General features: G+C 39.5%; 1 pseudogene; it reads left to right on the top strand.

The window, feature by feature from the left end:
* Window positions 1-7826: 7826 nt before the first annotated feature.
* LOC126007297 (DNA-directed RNA polymerases I, II, and III subunit RPABC2-like) lies at window positions 7827-13872 on the top strand (annotated as a pseudogene).
* The last annotated feature ends 438 nt before the right edge of the window (window positions 13873-14310 follow it).

Below are 14310 nucleotides of genomic sequence, written 5' to 3'. Positions count from 1 at the left end.
CACATACCATCTGCACCAGAAATGCACTGAAATGCACTGAAGTCCATATAATTGAGCTTTTGTTAGTAGAACATAATGGATACTTTATAGAAATAAAAACATCATGAAAATTATAATTAACTTTCTTAATGGGTAAGATGGAAAGTAGTGCTAATGAAAATTCAGACACATTCAATTCTGCATAAATATCCGGAATATCCAGTCTAAAACCAGCTTGGGGAAATGAAAGAGAGCAGAGGAAATTTGGCAGCAAGAAAATTTTCTGTTTTAAAAGTACTTATACATTCAATATTGTTTTCCTTTTACTTGAGTCAGGTAAACTTTCACATATGCAAAAAACTGTTTTTTTTTTTTTTTACTTAGGTGAGAGAATTTGGTTCGATAGGTCTACTGTAAAGCTTCTTTGTATGTAATTTCCTTTTTGATCTTGCTGCTTCTAGTTTTTGTTTCTATGATTTTGGAATTCTGATTAGGATGTGTGTCAGTTTCATTTTATTTGGATCTATTTTAGCTAGTAACCTTCAGACCTTCCAGATGTGAGTGCCTGTACTCCCCAACTCTGGAACTTATAAACAATGATGTTTAGGCTGTTACTTATTCATCGGTGTTTTATTTCAGGCCCTCTGGGACCTTGCTGATTCATATGTTGTTTCTCTTGAATTTATCCCAGAGTTCTCTTATCTCCTATATATTTGAGTCTTTTTTCACCATATTTTGCTATTATCCAGAGCATGTATCCCATTGTAGAGCACTATGATTTTGTTCTGTTACTCAGATGCTAGTTTTCCTGTGAGGTTTTCATTTCACCTACCAAATTCTTCTTTGTTTTGTTTTTGTTTTGTTTTGGGACCACATTCGGTGACCTCAGGGTTACTCCTGGCTATGTACTCAGAAAATTACTCCTGGTTTGGGACAATATGTGACGCTGGGGATCAAACCAAGGTCTGTCATGGGTCAGCTGCACTCAAGGCAAATGCCCTACTGCTGCACTACTGCTCAGGCCCTCAACTACTAAATTCTTTACCTTTGTCACTTTTGCTGTAGTTTTATAATTTTTGCTCTTATATATTCTTGTTTTACTGGCTTCCCAATCTTTGTTTCTTTGAGTTCATTAACCGTCTTCAAATTGCCTTCCTAAAATCCTCATCAGAGGAATTATAAAACTGGTAATACAGGTTGGGTTTTCCAGTCTTTTCACTGAGCATAATGAACATTTTTTCACTGAGCATGGTAAACATGTGCTGTTTTCTCAACGTGACTTTTGTAATTCAGAAGTGTTATTTGTGTATTATTGTGTGGGTATATGACTGAAGTTAGGATGTCATTGATATGGGAAGGTAAAGAAATGTGCAGTCACTAATGTAGCCTTGTGCTTCAGGACAAGTTGCTGCCTATCTGGCACACATGTGCTTCACAGGTTCCTGATTTGGGAGCAAGATGGCAAGTTCTAAGGGCAGCTTTCTAATTACTTCTTAGACATTTTGAAGTCTAGGGATTGGACATGGAGCCTTTTGAGACCTAGCCAGGACCTTTTGTCCTTTAGGCCCTCTTGTTTTCATCTTAGAACTGGGACTTTATTAGGCACCTGAGTGATTTGTAGGATCCTGACTTGTGGACAAGATAGCAAATACTAAGTGTGATAAAATAATTTTTCAAGGATAAAATGCCTTTTTACTTTTGTTTTTATAAGGCATGTTATTTTTAATAAACTATGTGCTTGTCTCTACACTTACTGTAATTGTCAGATAATCAGTTGAGGTCTCTGAATTCAGAGAAACATAGTCCAGAATGATACAGGGCCCTGTTGAAGGTCCGAAAACTGTTAAAAAACGTTCTACAAGTAAAAGAAAAGTTGAAAAATGGTCATTAAAACAATTACTTTAAAGAAAGAAAATGGTTCTTCTCGAGACATATAAAGCAATATCTAAGTATTTGCTTGAAAAATGTTCTGTCTAGAGTACAGGCGGGGGTTGGGTAGAGAGGAGGGAGATTTGGGACATTGGTGGTGGGAATGTTGCACTGGTGATGGGTGGTGTTCTTTACAAGACTGAAACCCAAACACAATCATGTATGTAATCAAGGTGTTTAAATATATATATATATATATATATATATATATATATATATAAATAAAAGAAAAATATTCTACTTTCCTTTGAAATGAGACACCTGGACATCAGGAGACATCAGAAGAATTGATTTTTTAACTGTTTTCATATTAATTTTTCCTTCATATAGTCAAAATACAGCTAACATCTATTATGTCAGGGAATAATGAATGACTTAATATTTGAAGAAAGAAATGTAAGTTGAATAATGTATGATGACCATAAATGTGTCACTTGTTGTAGGTTGATAAAAGAACTCAGTTATTTGCAAATTGAGAAGATGAATTAGAATTATCTGCTTATGTAATATTTTACAACATACTTAAATCAAGTAAGGCTATGAGAAAAGAATATGTTAATTTAACTTATGTTCTAGTTTGAATTTTAGGTTGCTTATTAAACTTGGATAACTTTATTTAAGTTTATTAATGGTGATGCAATTGAGCTCAATTACTATTGGAAATTTTATACAGTAAATTAAACTGAGATTTTTATATTCAGACAATTTTTCTTGTCCCAGTTTTCTTTGTTTAAACTTGTGTTCAAATATATATTGAAATAAAGAATATAAAATAAGGACTTAGATATAGTTAAAATCTAGAAGAAAATCTAACTTTTGCATGATAGAAGAATTTGATTAGATGAAGAATATATTTAAATGCAGCTAATATCTTTCCCATTATTTTAATGTTCATGCAGAAAATCTTTGCTTTTAATTTATTTCTGAGCCTCCTATATCTTTAGCATTACTCCTCAGTCATGATAAGGAATAATTGAAATTTTAACTAAGTAAAAAAGAGATACAGTATATAGGATTCAGGAATAAAAATCTGAAACCTGAAATGTAAAATGATCTTAGTTAACACACTTCTTCACAACAGCCACAGGAAACAAATCCCAACCAGGACATCCTTAATAGTGCTCGAACACCAACAAGTGCCAGCCCTAACATGGTACCCTGACAACGAGGAAAATGGGAACAACTTAACCTAAGAGCAAGTTATCCTAACTCACCAGCTAACGATAAGACAAAATCAGAAGACTTGTCACCCTTTGGTCTGTCCAAATGCCAAGATCGCGATTTACAGATGACTGGCTGACAGAACCATGGCCAGACTGTATGTATCCTGGGACCAATAAAAAAGCCCTAGTCTGGGGTGTGAGCTACGACCTGCATAACAACTATGATCCCTAGTTCCAGAGGTCTGTCTGAGATTATTGCAACTGAAGGGGACCTCTGGAAACATAACGGAAGACGCTATCCCAGGTCCATCCTAGGATCAGCGCAAAGACCAGGACCGCCAACCACAGAAGACGGATTAAAATGACACGGAGGGAACAGAACTTCTAGACCCACAAAGAAAGACATAATCATAAGTTCAACTCCTTGACTCGTGCAGATACAGAGGTCTGATGTTATCACCCAGGACAGAGCAGAAGTCTTCCATACACCACAAAAGCACCAAGGGAAGAGTAAATGAACCTGAAAGGAGTCTATAGTTAATCCCATGACAATATACTTCAAGGGTGGAAAAACCCTGTATCTCTTAAGCAAAGGAAATTCCTTTTTGAATGACCCCAATATTTACCGTGTATCTGCAGGAGGGAAAGAAAAGCACAAAACAATTTTTTATTATTATTTACTTATCTATTTTTTGTTGATTTCATTGTTGTGGTTTGGCTATTGAAGTGGATTTCTCCATTTATATTTATTTGTTTCTTTTCTTTTCTTTTCTTTTCTTATATGCTCTGCCACATTTTTTAATCTCAATACCATGGCTTTTATATGGTGCTTACCCTTTTGTTTTGTTTGCTTGTTTTTTTGGAATGCTCACTGGATATTTTATTTGACAGTTCTTTATGTACTGTTGTGGTGTTTCACCTTCATTTTCCCCTTCATCTCTCAAACCAAGGATGAAAACCTCTAGAAGGACTCCTCCCATTTCCGGAGTATCTGATTCTTTTCTTATTATTTTTCTCCAGGTTATTACTTTTCTTCAAACAAAACCGCATAACTTGAACTATCTAGTCCCACCTCCCAATTGGGGCAGGGGAATAAAGGAGGTACCAAGACCAAATAGGTGTAAGACCACTAAGCAGTAAGCTAGGCACAGAGGGGACCACTTATTCTAGCAGCCCCGGGGGTAAGGGAAGAGGATATGGGAAGAAGGACGGGAACGGAGGTGGAGGGAGGACAATTCGGTGATGGGAATTCCTCTGATTTTATGTTAAAATGTACCTAAAATATTATTTTCAATGATATATAAGCCACTATGATTAAAATAAAAATTATATTTGATTAAAAAAAGGACAGACTTTTATTGAAAATACATTATTAATAATATTTTGACAAGAAATTTAAGGACCCAAGGAAAAAGTTTTATAAAAAGTTTTTAGAAATATACATTTAAAAAAACAGCAATTTTTTCCTCCTAATATTCTAACTTGGGATTTGGTCACTTTGTAGCTAGTAAAATTTGTTTCTGCTACTTCATGTGCTATAAATACAAGGTACTGTATTTTCTTCTGTAGTTTTAAACAGGCAGCATTAGCTTGGAATTTTATATCTGAGTTTATATGAAAGAGTCACTTAGAAAAAGAAAGACAAGCAAGTGAAAGCCAGTGGTCTATAAATAGTTTCTAAATATGAAGCACAGAATGAGCTGTAGTCTTTCTTATAATTAGAGATGTGCCAAAGTATGATGTGTAGGCATAAGACTCAGTAATGACACAAAGAGGAAAAGGAAGAAATGTTCCAGAGAAATTAGTTTTCCAGCCTTATTCATAAGGATGCTAAAATATTGAATAGTCTTCAGCATATGTTTGTTTCTTCTTGATAAGATTCGTATTTGTAAACTTCTTGAGAAATAAAGGTAGAATTGCATTTACGAATGTAAACTCTATATTCCTGAGTATGCAAAGTTAATTAGGCAGCATGATTTAAAATCGTAAACCAAACAAAGCAAAAATAATAAATTAATTAATGTCTATAATTTTATTTTAATACAAATACAATTTGCAAGTTTATTTAGTGATAAAGCCTATAAAATATATAGTGATTGCTATAAGATGTTGAATGAACAATTACACAATTATACATTAACCTTTTTCTCCCCAGCATGGTTATAAATGATTATAAATATTAGCTTTCAGTATTCAAAGATGTGCCCTGTTTTATGTATGAGAAGTGAAAATTTACTACAAAAGTTCATTAAATTTTTTATCATTATAAAAGTCCTTTTAGATAACAAAATGCAAAAAGTCCAGAGAGCAGTATTATTTATTGGCAGTTTTCCAACTTTGAGGCATAAGAATTTTTAGGGGAGACTAAATTTTACTTTAGTAAAAGTCACATAATTATTATTTAGAAATATATGTCTGTAAACATATACATTATTAAGAGTTTAGACTCCTTCAGATACAAGTACTGGTCATAAATTTTATGTAGACATTGTTAAGTGATAATAGATTGGGGAAAGGATCAAGTACCTGTATTTCTTTGAGAGACAGAGTGCTCACAAATAATTTAAATAAATTAAATAAATTTAAATAAGGGGCCGGTGAGGTGGTGCTAGAGGTAAGGTGTCTGCCTTGCAAGCGCTAGCCAAGGAAGGACAGTGGTTCAATCCCCCGGCGTCCCATATGGTCCCCCCAAGCCAGGGGCAATTTCTGAGCGCTTAGCTAGGAGTAACACCTGAGCATCAAATGGGTGTGGCCCCAAAAAACCAAAAACATTTTTTAAAATAATTTAAATAAATCTTCCAGGTGGTATCAGTTTTTATCATCTTACATTGTTCTTTATGCTTCTGGTCAAATGCTGTTTCTAAGTGGAAATTTTGTTGTGGCCACCAAACAACTATAGAGATGTCAGAAATGATTGTCAGCTGCTCTCTGGTGTTTGAGAGTAACTGTCTCAGTTCCAATGATAGCTTTGTTCCTTTCTCAGCTGCTTTTCTCAGTGCTAGAAAATGACTGCATGCTTCCCTTTAGTTTGTTTCTAAAAAAAATCTTTTATAAGAACATCTCTCCTCTTTTCTAGACTTAATTTACTTAGCTCCCTTTGCTTTACATTCTGAGAGAGAATTCACATTTTTTTTTCTTTTTGGGCCACACCCTGTGACACTTGGTTACTCCTGGCTATGTGCTCAGAAATTGCTCCTGCCTTGGAGGACCATATGGGACAATAGGGATCAAACCAAGGTCTATCCTGGCTGAGCCACTTGCAAGGCAAACACACTACTGCTGTGCTATCACTCTGACCCCAAGAGAATTCACTTTTTTATAATTATTACTAAGACCTGCGTGGTCTTACTCAGAAATTTATGTTCAGCAATGAGCAAAATAAAATATCATGCGTATCTCTCTTTGCATACTGAAAAATTCATATTGCATGTAAGTGAGGTGGTTGCTTCGAGTGTATATTGTTTATTTAGTTGCTCAATAAACATTTAGAATTAAAAGTGAGTACAGCAGTGTCTGTGCACAGTATCACTGAAAATAAAAAGCTCATGTTTTGGAAGATAAGGAGGAGGATTTTTTTTACTGAGTTTTTTTATATTTTAAACAATATGGTTTTAATAGTGTATCAAAAATTACTACACTCCATCACCGCTAAAGTATCCAAGATCCTCTACCATCTCTCACCCAACATTTCATTCTCTTTCACTTTTTTCCTCACTGAATGGTGAAGAAAGATCTTGTGCACTTTGGCAGTGATAAATTAATTTTGTTTGCTTAAGTTGATTTTACCAAAATCATTCAAGTTATCATTAAATCTATGTCTTCCTAATTCATTAAACAGAACATTTTTATTATCCATTAGCAAAGAATATAACACATTCATTTTAGTTCCATTCAATTTGATAACACGAAGGTCCTAAACAGAGTCTTTGTCAACTGTTGGAGACAGTATCCTGTCAGAGGATCAATTTTTCTGTCTTCTGTCTTTTATGCAGCCTTTACCTAAGGCTGCCCATCTGCTGATTTTGCTGTAAGCTGTTGGACTAACAGGAAAGGTATTTCACAGCTGAAGGAGATTTTTTCTTTGAAGCCAAAGGAAAAGTGAACACCCCCAATGCTAAATCCAGATCTAGACCACTCCCTTTAGCTTCTTTCCGGAGTTAATAGCTACCTTCAAAAACCTGCCCCCTTCACAAACTGATGTTAGCCCAGATAAGCGGCTGCAGATCCCACTTTGGAGACATAAGGTCTCCATCCCTTCTGAATATTTTACTGCCCTTTGTTCTAAAAACCTTCCCGCCAAAAAGTATGATTGACATGTTCTTTTTCCTGCCCATTTCTCCTCCTCTATATAAGAGTTGCTGAACCCAATAAATTTTGCCTCTGACCGGAACTTCGCCTGGGGTCTTTTTTACTAACCTCTCTCAAATTTTTTACAGGTGTGGTTGTTCTTTTAACTCAGCAAAATAAGAGTGCGGAAGTCCAAGAGCCTCCCAGCCGTTTCCCCGCTGGCCGGGCCCCTCCGGGGGACTCTAGGACCCCGCATTTTGGCGCCCAACGCTGGGCTCGAAGACCACCACACTCGGACGACCAAGAGAGCCGGGCGAGTCCGGAGCTGTTTTGTAAAACGCAAAAAAGGACCTCACCAAGGTAAGCGTATAAACAGTCAGCCCTTGATCAAAATAAACTGCAGTATTTTCGTCGTCCCCCTCGCCGCCCCTTAATTGGCTTTTGGGGGCTTCACCCAGTGAAAACGCCATGGGTGTCACGCTAAGTACCGAGCTTAAATTCATTAAAGAGATACAGTCTGAGTTAAAAAACAGACACGTAGAGGTTACCAAAAAAGATATTTATAATTTCTTAATGTTTTGTTCATGATGTTTGCCAAAAATACCCATTGAACTCGCTACCATGGGTGTCACGTTATTTGTAATTTCTTAATGTTTTGTTTATGATGTTTGCCAAAAATCTAGTTTTCAGGTTCCTGTCGCTTTAAATCTCTCAGTTCCCTCCCTCCTTTAACCCTTCATCTTCACTTCTGCCGCTTCAACCTCTGTGCTAATCCTGTTAAAGCTGCTGCTTTTTTCCCTGAGCAGCTCTCCCCGGCGGGCGGGCGAAAATTCCGCCGCTTTCCCCCCAGCGCTGTTAATCTCTAGCCAGCGGGCGGGCAAAAATCCTAGTCTCTAAACTCTTATAGAAACAACACACTTTTTCCAGGGCCCAGCCTGTCAGCAGCTCTGTGCCTGAGTCACTCTCCAAAGTGCTAACCCCCGCCGCCACTCCCTTCTCTATGCCTGCACCCCCCTCAGCCCCCCGCGGGGCAAAGTGCGGGGGAGCAAAAAAGCACTCGTAGCTGCAAACTATTAACGCTGGTTCTACCTCCGCCGCAGCCACAATTCCACTTCCAAATTCCAACTCTGATTCAAAAAAACAAAATGCTCACACCCTATATACCATCTCTCCTGCCGAGTGCAAAACCACCTACTACCTTTCCTGTCTTTCTCCCTAATGAAAAAAGTCTTTCTCCGCCTACTCAATAGCCTCTGCCGCTAACAGTCAGCCACTTCCCTAACCTTGCCTCCAGCTTTTCTGTCCTTGCAAAACTAAAAGCTGCCTTTAAAAATCTCCCTGGCGTTTCTCCTACCCTGCCATAGCCTGCCTCAGCTCCGTCCTTGCTCCGTCAAAGTTTTTACTCCCCTCCTTAGCCGGCAATTGCTACAAAGCAAAGTCTTTAATTAAAAAAGGCCTCACAGCTGTTTCAAGCCGTGTGACCCCAGCCCCTTACACGCTCTCCTGCTTGAAATCTATTGGGGGCGGCGCTGTCTCCCCCGCTGAAAAGCTGAACTCTTGCAAAGTTAACTTTTTCTCCGCAGTAAAATCTTTCCTTCCAGCAAGCAAGCACAGATTCTAATCTCTAAGCTCATCGCTGGCTTCACCTTAAAGGGACAGCGCCCAACGTGGGGCACACCTCTGGTTCCTTCTCTTCACCCTTTGCTGCCCATGCTGTCCTCCGGACCCCCCTCCTCTTCTCAGCTCATCCTTGTCATGATCAACGCTTCTGCCCTCCGTCCAAACGCAGACGCCTTCGGTACCTGCTATTCACCCACCTCGAACCTCATCCTGCAAATGGTCAACGCCTCCACCATCACTGACCCTGCCTATCTGCTATTCATCTCAACCGCCCTTCTGCTTTGGTAACCCCCTGCCTGTCTCTGACCCCTTCGCTCTGCGATCCAGCCCCAAGCCTCACTTCAGCATCACCTTCAAACAGGTGGTGAAACTTGAACTTTGCCTTTTGGTACCCAACATGATTCCCCCTATTGAAAATTGTAATCAAATTCTTGTCATTAATTCCTCCTTTCAGTTCATAATTGCCCCCAATTTAACGTTTCTTGCCTGTTTCACTGGTTTATCTCCCCCATTGTTTCACATTTGTTTTTTCAGTCCTAAAACTACTGTGTTTTCATTGTTTTAATGCCTAACTTACCTGTCAAACCTGCTCTCACCCTAGCCTTAATCATAGGCCTGGGTGCTACCGCTGTAAGCACAATAATTTATTCATTGGTTCATACTTAAAAATCTGTTACTGCCTTAAATATAACTGTTGTTACAAATGTTTCAAACTTACAATAAGTTTACAATACTTAAAGCACACTATTGTATCCCTAGCAAACATAGTGCAGCTAACCACTGTGGTTTACTTTGGTATTTTTCCTTTTTTTTAGGAAGGGGGAATCTGTGTAGCCCTTAAGGAACAATGTTGTACAGTGTTCAACACATTGGTGATGGTATGAAAGAATTTCTGAGCCATTTTAATCAAGAACAAAGTTGGTACCAGGGCTGGTTTTTCTCTTCTCCTTGGCTTCACACTATACTGTCCACTGTTTTGGGACCCCTCATTAGCCTCATGCTGCTCCTTTCCCTTGGCCCATGGGCTCTACGCAAACTCACGGACCTTGTTAAAAATCTGGCAGATGATAAAGAAAAAACCTCTGTTCAGGTTCACTGCCAACTAGCCCCACGTGTTTCCTGTGAAAACTTGGCTATAGTCACCAAGCCGCCCCTCCAGCCACTAAGTTTCCAGGAGATTGAGCGCATCGCTAACAGACGGAGCTCGCTCCGGTCTTTGTGCTCTCGGCTGTGGAGATGCCTACGACGGGATTAGTAGGGTCCCAGTTAGGGCATGGCCCCAAAAGGCTACGGCGTATAATTCGGACCTCCGTGCACACCCACCGCGTCCGTAGCCATCATTTTAAATGCGGCTGATGGCCATGTCCGACCTGGTCAAACCCTGCACGCCTAAGACTGGGTCTTCCACCCACGCACGACTTTCCTTCTTTTATTAGAAGAGAAAGGGGGAGATGTTGGAGACAGTATCCTGTCAGAGGATCAATTTTTCTGTCTTCTGTCTTTTATGCAGCCTTTACCTAAGGCTGCCCATCTGCTGATTTTGCTGTAAGCTGTTGGACTAACAGGAAAGGTATTTCACAGCTGAAGGAGATTTTTTCTTTGAAGCCAAAGGAAAAGTGAACACCCCCAATGCTAAATCCAGATCTAGACCACTCCCTTTAGCTTCTTTCCGGAGTTAATAGCTACCTTCAAAAACCTGCCCCCTTCACAAACTGATGTTAGCCCAGATAAGCGGCTGCAGATCCCACTTTGGAGACATAAGGTCTCCATCCCTTCTGAATATTTTACTGCCCTTTGTTCTAAAAACCTTCCCGCCAAAAAGTATGATTGACATGTTCTTTTTCCTGCCCATTTCTCCTCCTCTATATAAGAGTTGCTGAACCCAATAAATTTTGCCTCTGACCGGAACTTCGCCTGGGGTCTTCTTTACTAACCTCTCTCAAATTTTTTACAGGTGTGGTTGTTCTTTTAACTCAGCAAAATAAGAGTGCGGAAGTCCAAGAGCCTCCCAGCCGTTTCCCCGCTGGCCGGGCCCCTCCGGGGGACTCTAGGACCCCGCAGTCAACATTTATCTCCAGTAAAAACTAAAAATTTCCTTTGATATGTGGGGTGCTCGATCTCCCACATCTCCCCCTGTTTAGTATACAATATGGAAGGGACAGACGTGCCTCGGTGGACTGGCCACACTGGGTGAAGAGGTGTGGGGCTTCCAGTCACCGCATCTGCTACCCTTGATTCAGTCGTTTCCAAAGCTTGGCAAGGCGCGAGCGCACAGATTGAGGTCTATGCGCCAGCTCCTCGATAACTTCAAACTTAAGTGGCGGAGAGTTGGCAGGAGGGGAGATGTCAGGTGTCAGCTGGTCTTCTGAGGTGCATAGTTGTTGGTACAGAACCTTTGAGTCCTTTCTGGTTGCTTCATCCACTTGATTCTTTACGAAGGTGGTGAGTTTGCGAAAAGCCCAAGGACCAAAGGAAACAAGCAACATAAAGCCAATGAAGGGCCCCAAAAAGGCTGGGAGCACTGTTGTTATCCATGGAGTGGTAGAAAACCAATTTTTGTACCAGCTCTCACTCTGCTCTATATCTTTTTATCTATTTAATAAATTATCCTCTATGTGTTGAATGCTATCTCTAGCTAAGCCGAATTTATTTTAAAAAGCAACATTTTACTCTAAGGATGACACAAATTCCCCCCTCCCTCAAAAAAATGTTAATTTTGAACCACGGCGGTTATTCTGCACTCTATGCTAGGAAATCAACAATAGTGTAAACTTCTTTAAGTTTGTAAACATTTTTAGCAACAGTTATAAGGCATTAGCAGATTCTAGAGTATGAACCAATGAATAAATATTTGTGCTTACACCAATAACACCTAAGCCTTTTAATAAGGCTAGGGTGATGGCAGTGTTTGATTTTTGTACTGCAGCGGGGGAGAGACACAAGATTATATTTAAGAGGTAATAAGGCAATTTTTGATCTAACAGTCAATTCTGAATGAATTTTCCACCGCCTGCCTGATTCAAGCCAGAAAAGTTTGCATAGCCCCGAACCAACAGAAAACTCTGCAAATAAATTTAGCTCAGCACAAAGAATCTGGCTTAACCAGATGCCTTAACCTTTCCATGGAACCTGTTTTTGTAACTGCTCTCAAGCATGTAGTTATAGATATGTTTTTGTAAAGTTTAAATTATGATCCTTATTGCTTGCACAAAAGATAGATCTAAATGGAAAATAGGCTAAACAAATAATTGTATTTGCGTAAATATCAATTAGCTATTTGTTTAAGAATTTGCTTCCCCTCCCCCCATCCTGCCAGGTTCCTCTTTATCCTTCCCGCCATCAAAATGTGTTTATGCTCCCATTGGTTAAAATTGTTGTACTTGTAAAAAAAAAAAAAAAAGAATTTCCATACAGTTTCCCCATGGAGTCTGAACCAGATAATATTGTCACTAATTGTGAAAAGGGTTACTTTTGTTACCATATTCCCACCAACATAGGTTGTTTTGTTTGTAATCATTTAGTTATGTTATTGTCACTGGTGTGCTATGGCTTCTTGTTGTTTTGACTTGTATTTTCCTCATAATAAACAGCATGAACACGTAAAAAAAAATAAAATAGAGAACCTGAAAAAAAAAATAAAAAAATAAAAACTAAAAATTTCATCCCGGCGGGTGGGGGAGGAGGGAGAAGGAAAAAAAAAAACAGAAAAAAAAACTTAAAAATCTCTGAGACAAAAGAGAGGAGGGCTGGAAGGTCCAGCTCGTGACATGAAGCTCACCACAAGAGTGGTGGGTGCAGTTGGAGAATAACTACACTGAGAACTATCATAAAAATGGGAATGAGTCAGGGAAGTAGAAAGCCTGTCTAGAGTGCGGGTGGGGGTAGTGAGAAGGGAGATGGGGGGCATTGGTGATGAGAATGTTGCACTGGTGAAGGGGGGTGTTCTTTACATGACTGAAACCCAACTACAATCATATTTGTAATCAAGGTGTTTAAATAAAGATATCCAAAAAAATGAAAGAAAAGAAAAGAACTAAAAATCAAACCAAATTTAAGACTCAAACAATCAAGGTGTTTGTCCTGCTTGAATTTTATGGAATCATTTTGTGTTGACAAAAGTTGCACCAGCACCATTAAAGGCACTCAGTGACACAGACGAGCAGAAGCTCCCTGGGCGAGGAGGCACAGAGTCTGGCTGAATATGGGGCTTCCCTCAGGACCTCCAGTATTGCTCTGGAGGCATGGGCAGGCTTCCTGCTTGCCCTTTGGAGTGCCCCTGCCCACCAGGACACACCAAAGCCCAAAGGCAGACCAGGGCTCCTGCCAGGAACCGTGGGCCACACATGTGGCAGCTAGGGGTACCAAGAGGGCTGTGGTCAGTCCAGCTTGTCCACTTTACCGAAGATCTTCTCCTCAAAGATGGGCAGGATAGCCTCGTCCTCCCGGACCTCCTCCAACACCACCCTGTAGTTAAAATCATCGATCACTTTCTTAAAGAAGTGACTGAACATCTTGGTGTTTTCCTATGTTTTAAATCTTTCTAGTCACTTTCTAGTCACTGCCATATTGGGGACAACGTGACTAATGTGGAGGAAGACGAGGGCCTAGATGTCCTGGAGGATGCCGAGGAGGAGGGCCAGGAGGACGTGGAGATCTTTCTGTCCAGCTAGCACCTGCAGGCCAACCAGAAGAGCATCACCACACCCTATATGGCCAAATACGAGTGCGCCTTGTGGCCGTCATCTGCACCCCTCAAGTCACCATGTGTGGCCCCATGATGGTGGAGCTGGAGGGCGAGAGGGACCCCCAGCTCATCGCCAGAAAGAAGCTCAAAGCCCACAAGATCCCCATCATCATCCACTGCTATCTGCTGGAAGGAAGCTATGAAGATTGACCTCTGACCCCTGAGCACAATAAACTGAACCCCCAAACTAGGGACAACTGTCATCTGTTTGTATATTTGTATTTAGTTGGGTATGGGTATCTTTCTGTATTTTTATTGAAGCACTACTAGGAGGAGGAAAGAGACATCACATTGCAATTATTTTGGTTGGAAGTTGTGTCCCCTTTAATATTGATTGACATTATATAAAATGGTATGTGATTATATGGTATCAAAAAATGCAATGCTATCAATGTCATAATTTGATTTCCAAACCAAAAGACCCAGACTTATTTATCAATAACATGCTCAAATGAAAAACTGTTTTTGCTTTTTCATAAATTTCTTATATTTATCTGAAATAACTATATAGTTATCTTTAAATAGCATATCAGTATGTTATATTGAAATAACCAATTATTTCATACATGTCAAAAAGTAAACAAATAA

The sequence above is a fragment of the Suncus etruscus genome, chromosome 4, assembly GCF_024139225.1.
Source record: "Suncus etruscus isolate mSunEtr1 chromosome 4, mSunEtr1.pri.cur, whole genome shotgun sequence".
Taxonomy (NCBI): Eukaryota; Metazoa; Chordata; class Mammalia; order Eulipotyphla; family Soricidae; genus Suncus; species Suncus etruscus.
This window is presented reverse-complemented; position numbering and strand designations above follow the sequence as displayed.